Genomic DNA, 17,846 nt, shown 5'->3' with positions numbered 1-17,846 from the left:
CATCAGTATTGCACAAAAGCAAATTGAAACTTTTTCTCACACCCTTGCTGTAATATTGGTCCAGTCTTAATATAATGCAATTACATTGATATTGCATTTTAGCAAAAATAGCATTACACATTTGGCTGAAGAGGCAATCCTGTCACATTGTCACCTGTAATACATATCAAATTCATCAAACCATGTTCAATTATTTTAATGATCATCATTGAAATACAGCTCCACGAAGATGATATAATGTCTGAAAGCAAGTTCTTTTTAGTTGACAGATTCGTTAATTAATTAAATTATTCTTTGAATGATTACCAATAAATGAATGGCTCTGAAATGATTCACTTTTCATTCTTTCCAATTGAATTGTTTAATAGTCATTTACAGTTCAATGTCTTTTGCTTTCCAGACATGATATATAGTAGTTCTGAGTTGTATTTGTGATTATATTTAATGCCCTTGGCTCAGTAACAGCCAAAAGTAGTAATGATATCAATTAAGTGATGAAGAAATAAGAAGCATAAGAAAAAATAAGAAATAAGAAAAACAAAAATAGATATGATATTGAAGGGATGCTCCAGGCTGAAAATATTTATATCTCAATAAACAGAGTAAAATTTGCTGAGCAAAATGCAGAAAATTTAATCAAAATTGGATGACAAATACGAAGTTATTAAATTCTAAAGACTTGCATTAGTTATTTCTTGCAACTTATCTCATAATAATGGAGACACATCATTGACACACTTATGAAAAAAAATGAAAACAATTACGATTTCATGTAATAACATAAGAAAAAAAGAATAGAACTGTTTCTCCGAAAAATGCAAATCTCTGAAATTCAATGACTTTGATATTTGTAATCCGATTTTGATCAAATTTTCAGCATTTTGCTCTGAATTTTACTCTATTTCTTTAGATATAAATTTTTTTCTACCCGGAGCATTCCTTTAATGATGATATTTGATAGGTGCCTACCTGCCGCTCCACCCTGTTTAATACAAAAGGATGAATATGAGGACATTTCATGTTTTGTGACTTCTCTTTTGGGAATGTCTGGAGTTCAGATATGGTGTCTAGACGATGTCTTCAGGCAAAAATCTTGCTGTAGATGCAAATTTGAGCGAAGAAAAAAAAAGGGGGAACCTTGAAGTTTAACTTTTAATTTCCTTGTCTGTATAATTGTGTTTGTTTTACATTTTCTTAATATCACAGGCATTTTGTCAAGCTCTTCAAGAAATGGATGGCAAAAATTTCAAGAGTTTTTGTAAGGTAAGTAAATTAAAAGATTGGAATGTATCATGCAATTAAACAGCACAAAATAAATGATATACAGTACATGTTTACTATGTATTGTTTATCATGTATCATTCCATGGGGAAAAAGTGAGCAAAACTGAATTGTGAGTCCATTCATAAATTCATTTTGTTTGTAAATCTTTCTGATGCATTGTAACAATCACACTTAAAACCTCAACTTAAATTTATAACAAAATGACATGTACCATAAAGGACCAGTCCACCCCAATGACAAGTTGATTTCAATGGATAGAGAAAAATCAATTAAGTATAATCGGATGTAAAATGAGAAGCTATGACTTTAAAATTTTGCTTGTTTTGAAAAAAAATATAAAAAAACTATTAAAAACGAATAGATATATATACCCTGTATTCTTTATATTAATTATTCTGATTTCATCCGATGATCTGAAATATATTGGCATTGGTTCAGGTGATGATTGCCCTTTAACTTCATTGCACAAAAGGCAATAAATTGTTAAATTTTCTGAATATCTCATATGACCTCATGAGTTTCCAGCACAGCTGAAACGCTGATATGCATGTAAGGCTGTGGTTTATTATGCCTTCTGAATATTCTAGGCATGACTGACAAATTTGTATACTCAACAATTATTACTTTATTTTTCTTATTAATCATTATAGAATCAAAAGTGTGAGGCTCAATAAAATTACAATATAAGACAACTTCTTTTGTCAGCCACAAATAATAGCTGAGTCTGAAATTAGCCAGGTGCAAAGCTAGGTCTAGATTTGATCAGCTGCTCCAAAGTGAACGGATTATATTCTTGTCTTTTTTCATTGGGTTACATGTTTGTCTATTTGCCCACCAGGGACGTGTTTCATACATGTTGACTCTGAACTGTAGAAACTTTGCGTTTGATAATTAAACTTTAAATTTAATCATTTAATAAAGTTTTTATCAGATTCTGTCTGGTACTAGCAGGTAAATATCTCTGTCAGTGTCTGGATAGATACATGTCAAGCACAAAATACGGGGGGGAAAATGGATGCAACTGCTTGGCATCAAAAGATTTATAAAAAAAAAACTTCAGTCAAGTTTGGTTGGAAGGATTATGATATTAAGGTAAATGATAAAAAGTGTTGAGAAAGTGGGCTCTGTTTTTTTTCCATGTTCAAATCTAATATCCCCCCCCCTGCTACTTTTAAAAGAATAATATGTGTAATGCACTCTCTGTGTTTTGTTTTTTTTTCTTTTGAGAAAAATAATTTAGCCCTTTGAAAACTTAAATTCCAAATTTAATGATTGCATATAATATGGGCACCACTGGAATAGTGACTCACTTTTTTTTTAGGGGGGGGGGATTGAACATAATATGAGTAACAATGAGTTTTAGTGTATGAACGAAACTCAGCAGCATCTCTGCATGATTCAAATGTTTTTAATTAGAAATGTGTAGTTACGTGACCACAGTGTGAAGCCATGATAAAGTGTGGTCAAACCATGGACAATGAACCAATGTGACAATGGTATGAATCATGCTTCTTTGTATGACTATTGTATATACTAGGGCAATGCAAGAATACTTTGATATGTGGGGGAGGGGGGGGGGCAAGATGAATAATTTGATTTTCTCAATTGAATACAAGGGGTATTATGAACTGACATAACCTCTCTTTTTAGTCCTCCCATTTTCTTCCCGATTCATTCTCCTTTTTATCCCTTTTTGTCAAATTTTTCCTCCGCTACTTCAAAAATCTCAGGAGTGGTGGTTCCCCGGCCCCCTGTAGCACTGCCCCTGAATATCTGTTTTGACCCCAAAAAGTACAAAGTGAAAAACAATCCATGAGCCATAGTGTCCAAACCTCAACACTGCTTCAATTGCTATCTTTAGGGCTGTCTGCACCAGCCCGATCTTTCAAATTAGCGCGCTATTTCTGACCTGGCAAATTAACCCGATCTGAACAATATCGAGATTATTTGTAATGGAGATGCAATTATCGCGCTAGTTCGCTGGATTAATCTCAAAATTGCAATCCCAAGTCAACTTGGGATTAATTGCAAAATAGCGAGCTATTTTACGAATTATCCCACTAATTCGCAGGTGCAGATGCACTCGGGATTATTTATTCATGGCGTTAGACCATAATGCAGGGATACATCGCTCTTCTTGCGATGATGGAGACGGGGGTTTCTTGAATCTCGAGATTAATTGCGAAGAGGGCCGATCGGGCTAAAATCTCAAGATTGAGCAAACTCGGGCTGGTGCAGCACCACCTTTTTAGGCCTGCTTGTTCAAGCAGCAGTAAAATGTAGCTGCCAATGTAATTTGAGATGCTAGGAAAATAAAAAGCATATAACATTTTGCATGTATGACTCATGGTTCATGATGGTTGTTTAAACTAGGGAATATTATAATTGAATTAAATCTAATTGATGATAGTTAAAAGAGATTTGTTTATTTTATTTTGAAAAATGTGATGATTTATAGCATTCATTAAGAAATAATGAAAATTGCCAATTAATTTAATAGGTTTGCATTATATCAGTAAAAAAATTGTTTATGTGATTATTGAATATTACTGTACATAAATTGTGTGTACATAGAAAACAAGGCAAAATTGCTTGTTGAAAAACAATTTTTTTTTTCTTTCACATTGGATATTATGAGCAATTTCCTAAATATTGAAGAAAAAAAAAGAAAACACTAACTGCAAGAAAAAAAGAGAAAATTATGTATGTTAATCTTAAGCATGTGTCAACTGTGTTTGAAATATGCACTTGTAATTCAAATTGTCACCTAGTCAAAATTCGTAAGACATTGTTAATGTTCCATGAAATTGCACTATGCTATTTGAATGATTCATAACGTAGGTGTGCTCAGGTTGGGAGTGTTGCAATTCCATCATCTTTCATCTTTCCCTCATCGTAATGCATCTTTCTTGGCACAAGGGCGATTCCGATAATGAGGGCACTGTTATTAAAAAAAAAATTGTTTGTTTCCTTCGGGCTGTAATAACTTGGCTAGTCACGAAGAAATTTGAAGTGATCCGTCTTCAAGAGCAAACTTCCCCCGCAGTTTCCTTTCATGGCTTGTCATAAAGTAACATCCAAGTGTTGGAGTCGGTCAAACAATCAAACAAGAAACTCTTGTTTGACCAAAAAGCTGTGGTCTGAACCACATCCCTGAAGATTGATATCAATATTCATTACAATGCTATTTGAGAGAATGAACAAATAGTTGGGATACCCTGAAGACTGAGTGACTCATGTAGATAGTATGATTGGGGGATTCCCCCTGTCATCACTCAGACGGAGAAAGAGAGGATTGCATCAGTTTGCTCTGTGGAGATGGAGGATGTCAAGTTAGGTTTTTGGATCCTGTGACTAAGAAATAAGGGAACTTTTTGTTCACCTTGTCATTAAGCCAAGTTAATAACGAAAGCATAACATGAGAAAAATATTTACTTTCAATGAAAATGTTGTGAAAATCCATCAATTTAAATAAATACGGTGTTACAAATTTCTTCAGTATTGTTTTTATGATGTCACATGAGGAGAAATCCCCCCCCCCCCCATGTGTCCTGTAATATGAACTCCATAAACTTTTATTTTAAGGGTTCCTGTTGATTGAAAATGTTTTCAGAGAATTGTGCTTGAAATAAAGTGTATGATTATGCATTGACAGCAACCAGTATATCCTCATTTTTTTAATGGCATTTTTTAAATCCGTAAATCAACGAAAACTCATGAATATATATCTCTTATTTTTCTGCTGATTACCATAGTGAGCTTAATGTCGGGGTGACCTCCCCCATTAACAGAGGTTTTATTTCGTACCATCGTCCAAAATCTAATATAGTACAATCATACTTTTTATTCTTAGGTTGACAAAATATAAAGGAAAATTATAATGTTGCAAGAAATTGGAAAGAAGATTGGAAGATAACACTGTATACCTCTTTTTTTTTCAACAAGAAGGTAGTGACTGGTAGGGTGACACGACATATGCTCTGGCGACAATTGCTCCGGGCTTTATTTCGTCTAAGATACAGGGTTAAAGTTGCAATACGGTTTTACATGTTAGGTTTAGGATAAGGTACAATTGGTAATTCGATTAGTGTGTGGAATTTACAGCGGAGCAATTGTCGCCGGGGCAAGTGCCATGGGACCGACTGGTAGGCCTGTACTTCTTTAGTCACGATTTTAACATTGATTCTTAGCATTTATTCCACAAGCAGTCAATCTGAGCACCTGGCCCCCTTGCTGGTAGAGTTAAAATCAATTGTTAATTGATTTTCAACCAATCAAAAGCACAGATTTGGGACTTGTACTTGATTTTCTAATGAAAAGTTGCTTTTAAACGCATATATCTTTTTCATGCAACAGAGCCCATCTTTAGGACCAAAAAAATATGACTATCTTCTAATATTTTTCAAATTATGAACTTTCATCATTACTTTTCCATCAATGATAATAAAAACAAACATGGCAACAACCAATGAAGTCAATTTTTCTATGGAAGTTTGAATTTTACCACATTGAGCAGGAAGAGTTGATGATATTGTTCCAAGGATGATTGATGAAAAAATAATATTTGGTTTTTTTTCTTTTTGTCTTGTTTTTTTCTTTCAGATGTTCTTTGAATCTGCCAAAAAGTCTGTGATAGCTTCATGACATAGGGAGAAAGCTTAAAGCCAAGTTAATCTTACTCTGGCTATCTAAGAACATTACAAGGCCTCGGAGCCAATCCTTTTAGACTTCAATGCAAGCCTGTAAATAGAAAGTTATTTTAAAGCATTGTACGGTGAAGAAGTCGTAACCAGGGACCTGCCTGCAATCATCGATTGATGTGAATATTTTTGTAAGGAGTGCATCTCTGGCCTTTGCTGCAAAGTATGATGGACGTTTTACCAATGTCAAGTTCATCGTGAGTCAAGGACGAAGAGTGAGGCCTTGCGTGAGGATTGTGTGGACTATGACGATGGCAGGTGATGACTCACTGATTGGCTTTGAGTCATACTTGAGGCGAAACCACAGGGTTCGCACATGTTCATCACTCCTGCTGACAAGTCATGGTGAATCAGACGGGTCATGATGCATATTAATACATATATGCATGAATCTTTTCACTCCTTTCATATGAACCATGAATGTTGCTGCCGATTTCAGAAATGATGATTCTGTATTAGTATAATTCTCTTTAATGAATACCAAATGGCTTCTTTTTTTTTATATGGTGATTATTTTATTGCACACCTCATTGTCTCAGAGAAATAAAGTAGAAATAACAAATTTAAAAATGGCAATCAAAGGATTCATGCTGAGTAGATGACGAATATTATTTGTGAACCAATATTTTTGTTATATTATGTTCAGTACTCTTTTATTTTCTTATCATTGCATTCTTTTTATTCTTCCTCTTATGAGCAATATACTTCGTTTGCAAATGCTAGCATTGTGCATGGTAATGTTTTTACTACATCATTATTGTACATGTTATGTTTTATATTAGGAAACATATAGGACAAGGCATTATTTCTTGTGTAGGAACTATATCATTTGTAAACCTTGCTTTTAGATAACAACATACTTTTGAATAGGTCAAAGGAAATGACTAGTTTGTTTTTTGTTTTTTTAGTCATTTAATGATTAATTCTATTTTATTGCATTCTGTTGCAATTTCTTTCAGGTCTTAGATCAAATCAGCAAAAAAAAGTACTTTATTGGAAATGGTTTAGTTAATTATTGCCACTTCATGAGAAATATTACTTCAAAATCCTGGACCAGTTTCCACAATGAATAACAGTTAAATGGATCGCAGTTGAAAAAAAACCGACCCTTGTATTCATCTGTTTACATACTTGGGTTAATCAGAATATGAATTGCTTGACAAGTGGTTGCTAGATTGGGCAAATGTAAATGCCTTTAAGAAGACTTGCTGAAGTAATTGATCTTAACAAACAAATACAGTCATATATGTCGTAGTCACAAAGGCCTATGAATGGGGTCTAGGCTAGCCTTGGCCCAAGTCATATGTGCAAAGTCTACGGGGGAAGCTTTCTGGCTGCTTTTTGATTTGGAATTATGGTCTCGACTCCATCCTGGGGAAAATAATTTTTTATTCACACATGGAATTTTCATGTCTCAGAAAGTTGAATTATAGTTGTAACATGGACCTACTCATCCAATATGCAGGGAAAATGGAGTAAAAAAAGTATTTTTTAAGCTCTCTCAGTCGTAGTATTATGTTACTTGCCAATGCCATGTGTATTTTTTTTTCAACGTAAAATCATGAAATATATATGTTATATATTCAATATTGACGATCATCTTATGAGATGCTAAGAGGCAAAATGATAATAAAGTATTTGATTTTTGGATCCACAGTATGGTAAAATAATTTGACAACCAATTTTATTTATTCTTGCATTCAAGATATTTTTGGTTGTGGTCTTTTGCTATTGATATCTGAAAAAGAAAGTAAACAAATTATACATTTTCTTCAATGATTTGATTATATGTAAACATTAAAGGTATGTATTATGAAGACAATGCAAAATGTATTTGTATATCTCTTTAGAATTTTCATTTTTTATTATATTTTTTTTCAATATGAGAAACACATAATGACAGCTAAGGGAAATTGGTCATACCTCATTCTGACGTCTGTCTATCCACTCTTTGTTTACGCTGCCCATTTATTCTTCCTTAATTGACATCTGAAATCAGTGCAAATAATGGACTTATATTGTAATACCTTTCCTGTTTTTAAGAAAAAATATTCTTCATTGTGTCACAGTCCATAGAGCAGGGGTTTCAGATTCTGGTGACCTGGGTTTGATTCTCATTTGGTGCTCTAGTGCCCTTTGGTGTATAAAGGTAGTCCAGATGCTGGACCTTCGAGATTTTGTTTCCTCCACACACTGCGCTCTAACCACTGTTCGCTTTTCCCATTGATCGCGCGATCCCCCAATTTCCCCTAGGGTTAATTTGGGGATCGCGCGATCAATGGGTTAGTGCAGTGTGTAGGAAAAGCGAACAGTGGTTAGAGCGCAGTGTGTGGAGGAAAACAAAATCTCGAAGGTCCAGCATCTGGACTAGTATAAAGGCAGTTCTCCTCATCACCAGGGCCGTCGGAGAGGACCCTAAGCTGTTGGTCCTCTCGTTGCTTGCTTACAAGCATTCATGCTTTCTATTATGCTTTTCTCACTGCACATATTTTCCTTCACCCCTGGAAATTGGTGGGGCTAAGGGGGGTCTTAGCCCCACCAATTTCCCGGGGTTAAGCTTAGGCCACTTCGTGTTCACACTACGTTTTAGAAAAGTGGGCTAGCATGGTAATCAGTAAATAGTACGGACCTATCTGGCCCTGCAAACAAGCAGGGTTAGCCGGCTAATTGCGGTGCTAGCACCACAATTGCGTTGCTGAGAGATGCAGTGTGAAACAAAACCGGGCTAAGGAAGAGTGGGGCTAAGCATTAGCCAATCACAGAAGTGGAACTTGCACGTTAATCACGCTCTGTGTGGCAAAATTATCAATATTCATGAGCTGTGTGATAGTCCGAGGTTCAGGCATTAACCCCCGCTAAGCAAATATTATTGGGTTAAGAAAGACAGTGTGAAACAAAAAAAAGATAGTATGGGGTTAAGGAAATGCAGTGTGAAAAGTGTATAAGTGATCAGGAAAAAATCACCACCACCACCATTTACATTTCTAACAAAGTGGTTGCATGTCGACTATGTCGAGCTATGCAAGCAGAAAGGCATAGGGGCAAATGGCAAGTGCCCCCTCTCAAAAAAAAAATAGCACCCCCCATTGTGAAAGTGTCATTGATGGCATAGTTAACATCGATGTTAGTATTTATGCAGCAAGGTCCATGGCCCTGTTACCCGTTTCCATATATAGCTTGTTAACAGTGGCAAGTTACAAGTTTATATTATTAGTAAATCCTGCAATTTCATTTTCCATGAGAAAATTCCTCAAAGATTTATGGTTATTGTCATAGATGAAAAGTTGTATGAAACTGGGTATCCTTTTTATCTTAGTGTTTTATTATTTGTAGTCATATCGGCAAAGATCTGTATGTCGAACTTTGCAGATGACACTAGCAGTAAATCAAATCTTCTGGTCTTTTCACATCAAGAACATGTATGAATTTTCTTGTTCTGGCTTTTCAGTGAGTCCTGAGGTGCCTTAATTCACACCCGCCAGATATCACAAAATTCCTGCAAATTTGGAGATACTTTCACAGGAAGGTCAGAGACGGCCATTTACAAACAACTGTTGATGTGATTATATGGAGCAAGAAGAAGCCATAACACTTTCAATAAGAAAGCAAGAGTCATATTGTCTTGTTCGTAACTACAAGAACTTTATCTGGTTCACATATGTGTGAATGCACTTTTAAGATAAATTATCAGGTATTATGAGGTCAGAACAAGGCCTTAAAATCTACAGATGGGGAGAGTATTGTGATTGGACAGATTTTGAATTTTCCTGTTACAGCTCTTTTGGTTGATTGTTGCACATTTCTGTCACCACTGAACAAGTTGTCTAGCCTCTTGACACAGTATGCCAAACTTGACCTTGGGATACGTATTCGGGGGCAGACCCTCAAGTCGGTGCTTACTCGGTTCTTCTTTCCTGTGGAACCATGGTCTTGATGAATGTCATCATGGACTTTATCGATCCATGATTTGATCCATTGTACTTTCCAGTTCTTGAACCTTTTTATATTTTCATTGGATCTGGAAATGCCAAATGGTGATTATACTTTCCACAATTACATTGTGATGATGTCCTAAAGGGTGAACTGTGGGACCATTGTGCTGAATTTTACTTGACTTTTGATATCACTTATATTGTGTTAGAAGTGGGGATATAAGTCAGATGAAGGTAGCAAGAATGATGATGTATTGGCTTTTTTTGGGGGGGGGGGGGTTCCCCCCCCCCCCTTTATGATGTTTCATAAGATCATTTGAGGGAAAGTTAAAGGTGTATATTTTCGATTTTATTTTTCTACTCTTTAAATATAAATGGGACTGACACTTGTGTTTCCATTTCCATTTTAAAAAGCTTTGTTATTTAGAAGTGTGTAATTTAACAAAACTGACAAAGTTTAATACCTAATTGAGGGGGGGGGGTCCCTTTCCAATTAAAAGTAATTAACATATAATCAAACTCATCACAATTCTAACCACACAAGAAGGCATGTGATGTTTGACTTATGCCAATATATTAATTTATTTTTGGAACCAAGCCGAAAACATGTTTGTGTTCTCACTTGCATTAATCCATTTAAATCTTGTTTTAAATCCATCCAAGCTTCACTATTCTGTGTGGGTGTTGTTGTTTTTTCCGTCTATATATCGAGCGTTTGTGTTTTTGCTTGTTCAACTATCAATAAAATAAATTCTCGACTCTAACCATGTGTAAACTTTCAAATACCAAATTTAATTTTTTTACATTGCATTGCCTAGTTTATCTCACAAGCCAGTAGTGAATATGAAAATAAATTACTAATTTTTAAAACATTTTTCTGTATCCTACACTAAAAGCTTTCAGGACATGGCAACAGTAATTCAGACATAATAGCTCAAATTTACCATGTTGCTTTTGAATCTATCATTTTATGTAGCATTTCATGCTTTCTGTTATTGTTTGGGGCCACTTTTTATTATCAGACCCTTTCTCAATTAACTCATCAAGCTTCATTATTCCTGCAATGTGCATAAACCATGGTTCTAACAATAAATTCAAAACCACCTCTGTGAATTCAGGCCAGTGAGTAGTTAGCATTTCATAAAGTGTATTGGTGGTGATTTTCACTGATGACTTTGCTGTCAGCCAGTCAGATACAAGGAATATAGTAGCTTGTAACATATATTAATCAAAATCAATGACAATTCACTTCATGAAAAAGATTCTCAGGATAAGAACATGTATGGAAAATTTGGCTTAGATGAACTTTCTAGCGTTGGGATGTAGCTTTTTCATAAACTTTTTCATCACTTAACATTTTCACTTGTCACTCATACATCATTACATCTTTTAGATATCTTTATAGTGCCATGAATTTTGTAGGCTTGTAAGAAATGAACTCAAAGACAACATGATTTTACCGTATATGCATGATTAAAAAAACTACTAAATTCATGCTTGTTAATTTATGTAATAAACACTTACATAAAACGCAAATTAATTTCTGAAGAAATTAAGAGTTAATAAGTTATTGAAATTTGCATATTATTTTATTATCGAAAATATGTGATTTTACATTTCAGTTCCACACAGTCGTATGGAAATAAAGTAAATGCAGAAAATAAAATCATCCGTAACCAAGTTCCGTAGATGTACTGATTTTGATTTAATCCTTGAAAATGCCAATCAAATCTCGACTGGAAGCAGTGTTTCTTCAGTTATGTCAATGGTGCATCAAGTTTGTCTGATTATGTGTTTTTGTCTCGATTGTAAAAAGTAATTTTCTTGTTATTTCATGCAATGAAATAGCTATCATTGAAATATTTTAATTTTTAATTTTGCCCCAAAGTGTACCTGATTCTATGGATTCAGAGCTGTAAGTGAAATACAATGCAATTTGTGGGCAAACTGTCATATATGATTTATATGTGTATATTTCTTTTCCAAGCTTTTTTTTCTGTAAATGAATTAAGAATAAAATGCAAAGTGAAATTCACTTTTGACCATGAATGAGTGGTGTCTGTTAGTCTTATATGTATGTTATTCATGTAACTGCTTAAAATGCTTCCCTCCTCAATTTCAGCATGCCCTCATTCTTCTTCATTTCATTTTCATTTATTCTTCCACTTCTCTTTCTCATCCTCATCTCTTTCTCATCCTCATCTTCCTCTTTTATTATTTTTTCTTCTTTTTCTTGTAGACAATCCACACAAAATGTTCTCTTTCCAAATTACGTCTTCCTTAATAGTATTGTGCGCATGACAAATTTGATGTGAAACAGTGGCGTACCTAGGATTTTCCACAGGGGGGGGGGGTCAAATTCGTCCGCCAAAAATTTGACAAGCAAAAAAAAAAAAAAAAAAAAAGGTCTTCAACCACAAATAAAGGATTTCGTACCAGAAACAAATTTGAGACAAGCCCCCCCCAAAAAAAAAAAAAATCTTCTACTACAAATAAAGGATTTCGTACCAGAAAAAAAATTGACAAGCAAAAAAAAAAAAAGGTCTTCAACACTCGTCAGGGGGGGCAGGGATATGTCCCTTGCATGGGTTGTGACTCGTCAGGGGGGCAGTCTGCCCCCCCCCGTAGGTACGCTAGTGATGTGAAACCAAAGATGTGTTCTTTCATCCAATATCTCAGGCTGAAATATAACTCGGTATGATTTGTTTTTCTAAATCAAAATCAATTTTGGATTATTTTCCATACCAAAACATTCAATTTTTTTATTGACCGATCCGGTGATCTTGCCACATTTTATCTATGAACTCACAATTATTAATTTTTTTCTCCAAGAATAAAGAAATAGAATTGACTACTGATTTGATGCGACTACTTTATTACAAGTTAGATATTGCAATACATATGCATGGAATAAAATAAAGACAAAAATTGGAAAAAATTAACATTTCATATATATAACAAAAAAGCATCATCATGTCGCATATTGCACAGACGTAAATCTGAGGATTGGGATATACTTCCCGCTCCCACGCACAAACTTATCAAGAAAAAATAAATAAATTACAGGAAAGTAGTGAGAATTCATCTTTACTGCCACCAAGTGCTATGATTAGCTAATAACTTGTTAAATAATCCTACCGCCCCCCTCCTCCATCCCCAGCACTTGTTTCGTCGCTCCACTTTCTCGCCCTAATAATTTGAACTTACACCATACACTTTATTGCACGATTTCTAAAGGAAAGCTAGCTAAACTAGGATAAAAAATTAAGAATCGTTCGAAAAAGATAATGTAAACTACATCCGTAATAAGGATTTTCTGGATAATGCTTAAACATGTTAAAGGTCTAGTCCACAACAGATAAAGTTTTATTTGAAGCAACAAATAAAATCCAACAAGCATAGTGCTGACGATTTCATTAAATTCGGATGTAAAATAAGAAAGTTACGACATTTTAAAGTTAGGCTATACTTATTTTTCACAAAACATTTATCAGCACAACTCAGTGATATGCAAATGAGAGAGTCGATGATGTCCCTCACTAAATTTGTTATTTATCCTTTGCATTATACGATATTTAAAGATTTGATAATAATGACCAACTTCACTGATCCCAAAAATGTTAAAACAACGGTAATTCCACATGCTCAGGGAGGAATAAACATTTGTTTTTTAGAAGTTATTTAGAAAAATGAAATACAAGAAAAATGGTGAGCATGGTGAGTGTGTGACATCATCAGTAACCCTCATTTGCATACCGACCCGCATACCGATCAGTCACTGTTTTGTGAAATTGAGCGAAACTTTAAAATGTCATAACTTTCTTATTTTACATCCAATTTTTCAATAACAATTTTCAGTGTTATGAATGTTGAAGTTTTCTATTTTTATTTAAATCAATTTTTGGGGGTGTTGTCTTATAAAATTAACCTATTTCAATGATTTTCCGAATTCCGCTCTCCCAAACTGAGTTCCTAAAATAAATTCAGAAACGCGCCTGCGTTACAGCTGACCAACTTAGGGGGTAGCCTTTGGGCAAGTCCTCGCGCGCTACTTGTCCGTCCATTATAGGGTTTGGAAAATAGACTAGGGCACTGTGCATTAACAGGGTTGATGGCTGGTCCGCGCCTCAGATGCTAGTTTTTGTATTCAGATGCATTTATGGCGCATTCCGCGAAATATCAGAGCCGAGGGCGTTGGCCAAAGGCTAGGGGGGGGGGGGAACTTTCACCTCCTCATTTTATTCTTTTATTTATTTATTTTTCTTTTTGCGAATTGCCACGAAATTCATTGAAAGTTTCCTTGTATTTTCGCAGGTATAGCCTACTCCTTTTTTTTTTCTTCTTAACCATAACATATTTCTATTTTCATCTTGCATTTTGTTTGATCAGTGAGTTTCGGGCAAGTATCACATGTTTCATCCCCATTTTGTTAGTTTTGATACTACAATACAAATATAAAGTAAAAAAAATCATATTACATACTTCTTTTCATATTTTGAAAGGCCTGTTTGTTTATTGTGCTCCCTGTTCCTCTTTAATATGTAAACCTAAGTTGAAACAACTTTAAAGGTCAAATCAACCGGGGGGGGGGGGCACTTACATTGACGAGTGGATACCATGCGCGACCCAAAAAACACGTAAAAATATGTCTTTTTCAAGATAGGGCACGTTACGTACGTAACGTGATAAGGGTGTCAAAAACACACAAAAAATGAAAAAAGGGTATCTATTTCGCTCGGAAAAATATACGTGTTTAGGGTCAAATATGCGGGGATGATAAAACAAAATAAAAATGTTTTATAATGGATGTCCTCTTTGCCCCAACAATACGTGTTTAGAGTCCGATTTGCCATGTTTGCGCGAGGTGTGGAAGGTGGGGCCGTACTAAACCAAAATAATGGTGTGTATAGGTAAAACCGACGACCGACGGACCCTTGACATAACAATAAAATATCGCTGTACTTGTTTAGAGGGTTCATTTCAGGGAACACTTGCCAAGAGTATCATTTTGTTTCCAATACTTGTTAAGGGGTGCATTTTCAGAATATGGAAAATACATCGCTGTACTTGTTTAGGGGCTCAGTTCTTGCACTTGCACACTCGCACACTTGCACTTGTACTTTCACTTTTATCAACATGATTATAACTTCCTCATTTCAATTTTTCTTTCCCTATATACTTTTTTGGTAATATTCCTATTTTGTGCAATAAAAGATAAGTCTCTTTTATTGCACTGTTTGTCTGATTTTCCTTCCCCTTTCCTTTGAGGCCTTTATCAATTTCAAGCTCTAAGCTTAAGATGAAGGTCTCCCACATTTCAAAATGTATTATGTCGATATATGTATATATATAATTTTTTTCTGCTATTTGTTTTTATGATTAAAAAAAATAAATTTATCAGGTATAAATATATTTCAATTAGATTGTTAGATTGTATATATGCATATGTTATTAATTATGTAATTTGCTTATTGTTATGTTATGCTAAGAAAAAAAAATGATTACACTCAGTGTATATACTTTTGTTATTGGAATGTGAAAATAAATAAATCAAATCAATACTTGCCAATAGTATTTGTTTCCAATAGGCCTACTTGTTAAGGGTAGGGTTTCACACGCCAATACTTGTTAAGGGGTGCATTTTCAGAATATGAATACGTGTAATTTTAGGGTGCTTTTCAAGACCCCGTGGTCGGGCATGGTCCGGGGGCATGGTATCCACTCGTCAATAGAAGTGGCCCCTTCGGGAGTCAACCATAGATAAATGTTGATTTTAATCAATGTAGAAAAATCAAACAAGCGAGCAACGCTGAATTTTTTTTTCAAAATCGGATGAAAAACAAGAAAGTTATGACAATTTAAAGTTTCACTTATTTTTCACAAAACAGTTATATGCACAATTCAGTGACATGCAAATGAGATAGTTGTTTTTTTATTGTTGAATTATACAATATTTCCATTTTGACAGATTTGACAAGAAGGACCAACTTGACTAAACCATGCAGGGTGGAATAAACTTTTTTTCACAGGACAACGGGGGAAAAATTGGAATATTTCACATTTCATACAAAAGAAAAATAGTGAGTGATGTATGGTCCCCTCATTTGCATACCGACCATGATGTGAATATATTACTGTTATATGAATTAATATAAACTGAAAAATTCTTACATTACATCCGATTTTGATGAAATATTCAGCATTGTGCTTGTTGGATTTTTCTCTTTTTATTCAAATCAGCTTTTTGTTGGGGTGGGCTCGTTCGCTACCCTCTCTTGCACTAGTGTAATTTAATGTGGAGCATGGACTCGTATTTTTTTAGTGATAATCAAATTTATCAAAATCATTATATATCCTTTTAAATACAATTCGTTGCCTCTCTGTGACCTACACAGAGTACGCTGTGTGTACGTGTAAACATCCGAGTTTCAATTGCAATTACGCACGATTGAAAATCCCCCAACTATCGGACATTGCGCAATGTCATGTCGTGACGCACGGGGACTTACCCATTATACAAGCCTGGGGGCGTGTCCAAAGAGACTTCACCGACGTTGATAGCATCAAGGGGCGAAAAAATATCATTGAAATCACTCACAAATCGATACTTGACACACCCCCTATAACATGTGCGATGAAACGTGTTGGTGAGACATTACGCAGACTGTGAAGTGATGAAAGCTTATCCACCCTGGGATATGAAAATATACCCAGATAATAAACGAAATTAATGTTATATTGTTAATACGCTACTCCCCCTTTGAACTTTATATCAAAAATGAAAAAGAAAAATCCGGGGGGGGGGGAATATAAAATGCAATCCAGCATATTCTCACTTTACCAACCCGTGTTCTGCGTATATATCATTACTTCGCTCTGGGGTAAAATGAGCTGAAAATGTCGAGGGATAGAAAATGACATACGCACAACAACGAAAAATGCGAAAATGCAAACGAGCAAAATTAATAATGAACCTTTTTACTTCCGCTGAAAACATATTTATCTCTTTTTAGCTTTTATGTGTACCAAAATTAATTTTAAAATCTTATCATAAGAAATGATCTATTTCATTAATCATCTTTAAAGTTAAACAAAATGCATTAACCCTAAAAGAGCCAGGTTATTTGGACCCCTTTTATAGCCGGGGGAGGGGCGGATTCGCCCCCCCCCCCCTGAGATTTCTGCCTTCGATCGCGCGAGCACCGCGAAAATTTGCACAGTGGTAGTATAAATAAAATCTACAAGGCTGTATGGTTAATTTTTTTTAAATAAGATTTTTCATTTAATAAAATAATTGCTAATTTATGCATGAAATAAAATATCTGCTCTTATGTATTTCTGTGTTTTTACTTTTTGTTTTTTTATTGTTTTTTCGATGGATATTGTTGCAGACTTAATTCTGTCATAAACAAGACAAAATTAATTAAGTTTAATCAGTAAAAGTATAAATAATGATACATTTATGAATGTTGCCTCAAATACACCCTTGCATTTGATTTGTACATGAATTCACGTTTTTGAGCAGTTTGTGGTCTGACATTCACTTATATAATTATTGTTGCGTAATTTCGTAACCGCGTACCCGGGCATCGCAAATTTGGTCTCAAAAGTTGTGCGAGATTTGAAAGTAAAAAGTCTGCGAGCGACGCGGTCGAAAAATTTCGCACGGCAGATTTATCGTGAAAAATGTAGGAGGGGGGCGGGGGCGGGATCCGCCCTCGGGCCTATTAGGGTTAAGGAAAAAGGTGTTTGATCAGAGTGACCTTGTTTATATTTCTGTCAATGTCATAGGTCTACCAGCAAGTTAAGCTTTATATTTGATATTATATGTCGCATGATTTGAAGAGCTTACGATAGTGGTCTTCATTAGAACCGAAGAATTTCGACATTAATCATTTTAATAAAATTAATCAAATTTTTACGAATTTCA

At 34.8% G+C, this 17,846-nt stretch overlaps 1 long non-coding RNA gene across 1 annotated transcript; it reads left to right on the top strand.

The window, feature by feature from the left end:
• The first annotated feature begins 1,186 nt into the window (after positions 1–1,186).
• LOC135153507 (uncharacterized) lies at positions 1,187–8,875 on the top strand. Its single transcript, XR_010292888.1, has 4 exons — positions 1,187–1,263; positions 5,887–8,133; positions 8,363–8,465; positions 8,518–8,875. It is a non-coding gene; the product is annotated as an uncharacterized LOC135153507 (long non-coding RNA).
• Positions 8,876–17,846: the final 8,971 nt, after the last annotated feature.

Source organism: Lytechinus pictus, chromosome 3, assembly GCF_037042905.1.
Source record: "Lytechinus pictus isolate F3 Inbred chromosome 3, Lp3.0, whole genome shotgun sequence".
Taxonomy (NCBI): domain Eukaryota; kingdom Metazoa; phylum Echinodermata; class Echinoidea; order Temnopleuroida; family Toxopneustidae; genus Lytechinus; species Lytechinus pictus.
This window is presented reverse-complemented; position numbering and strand designations above follow the sequence as displayed.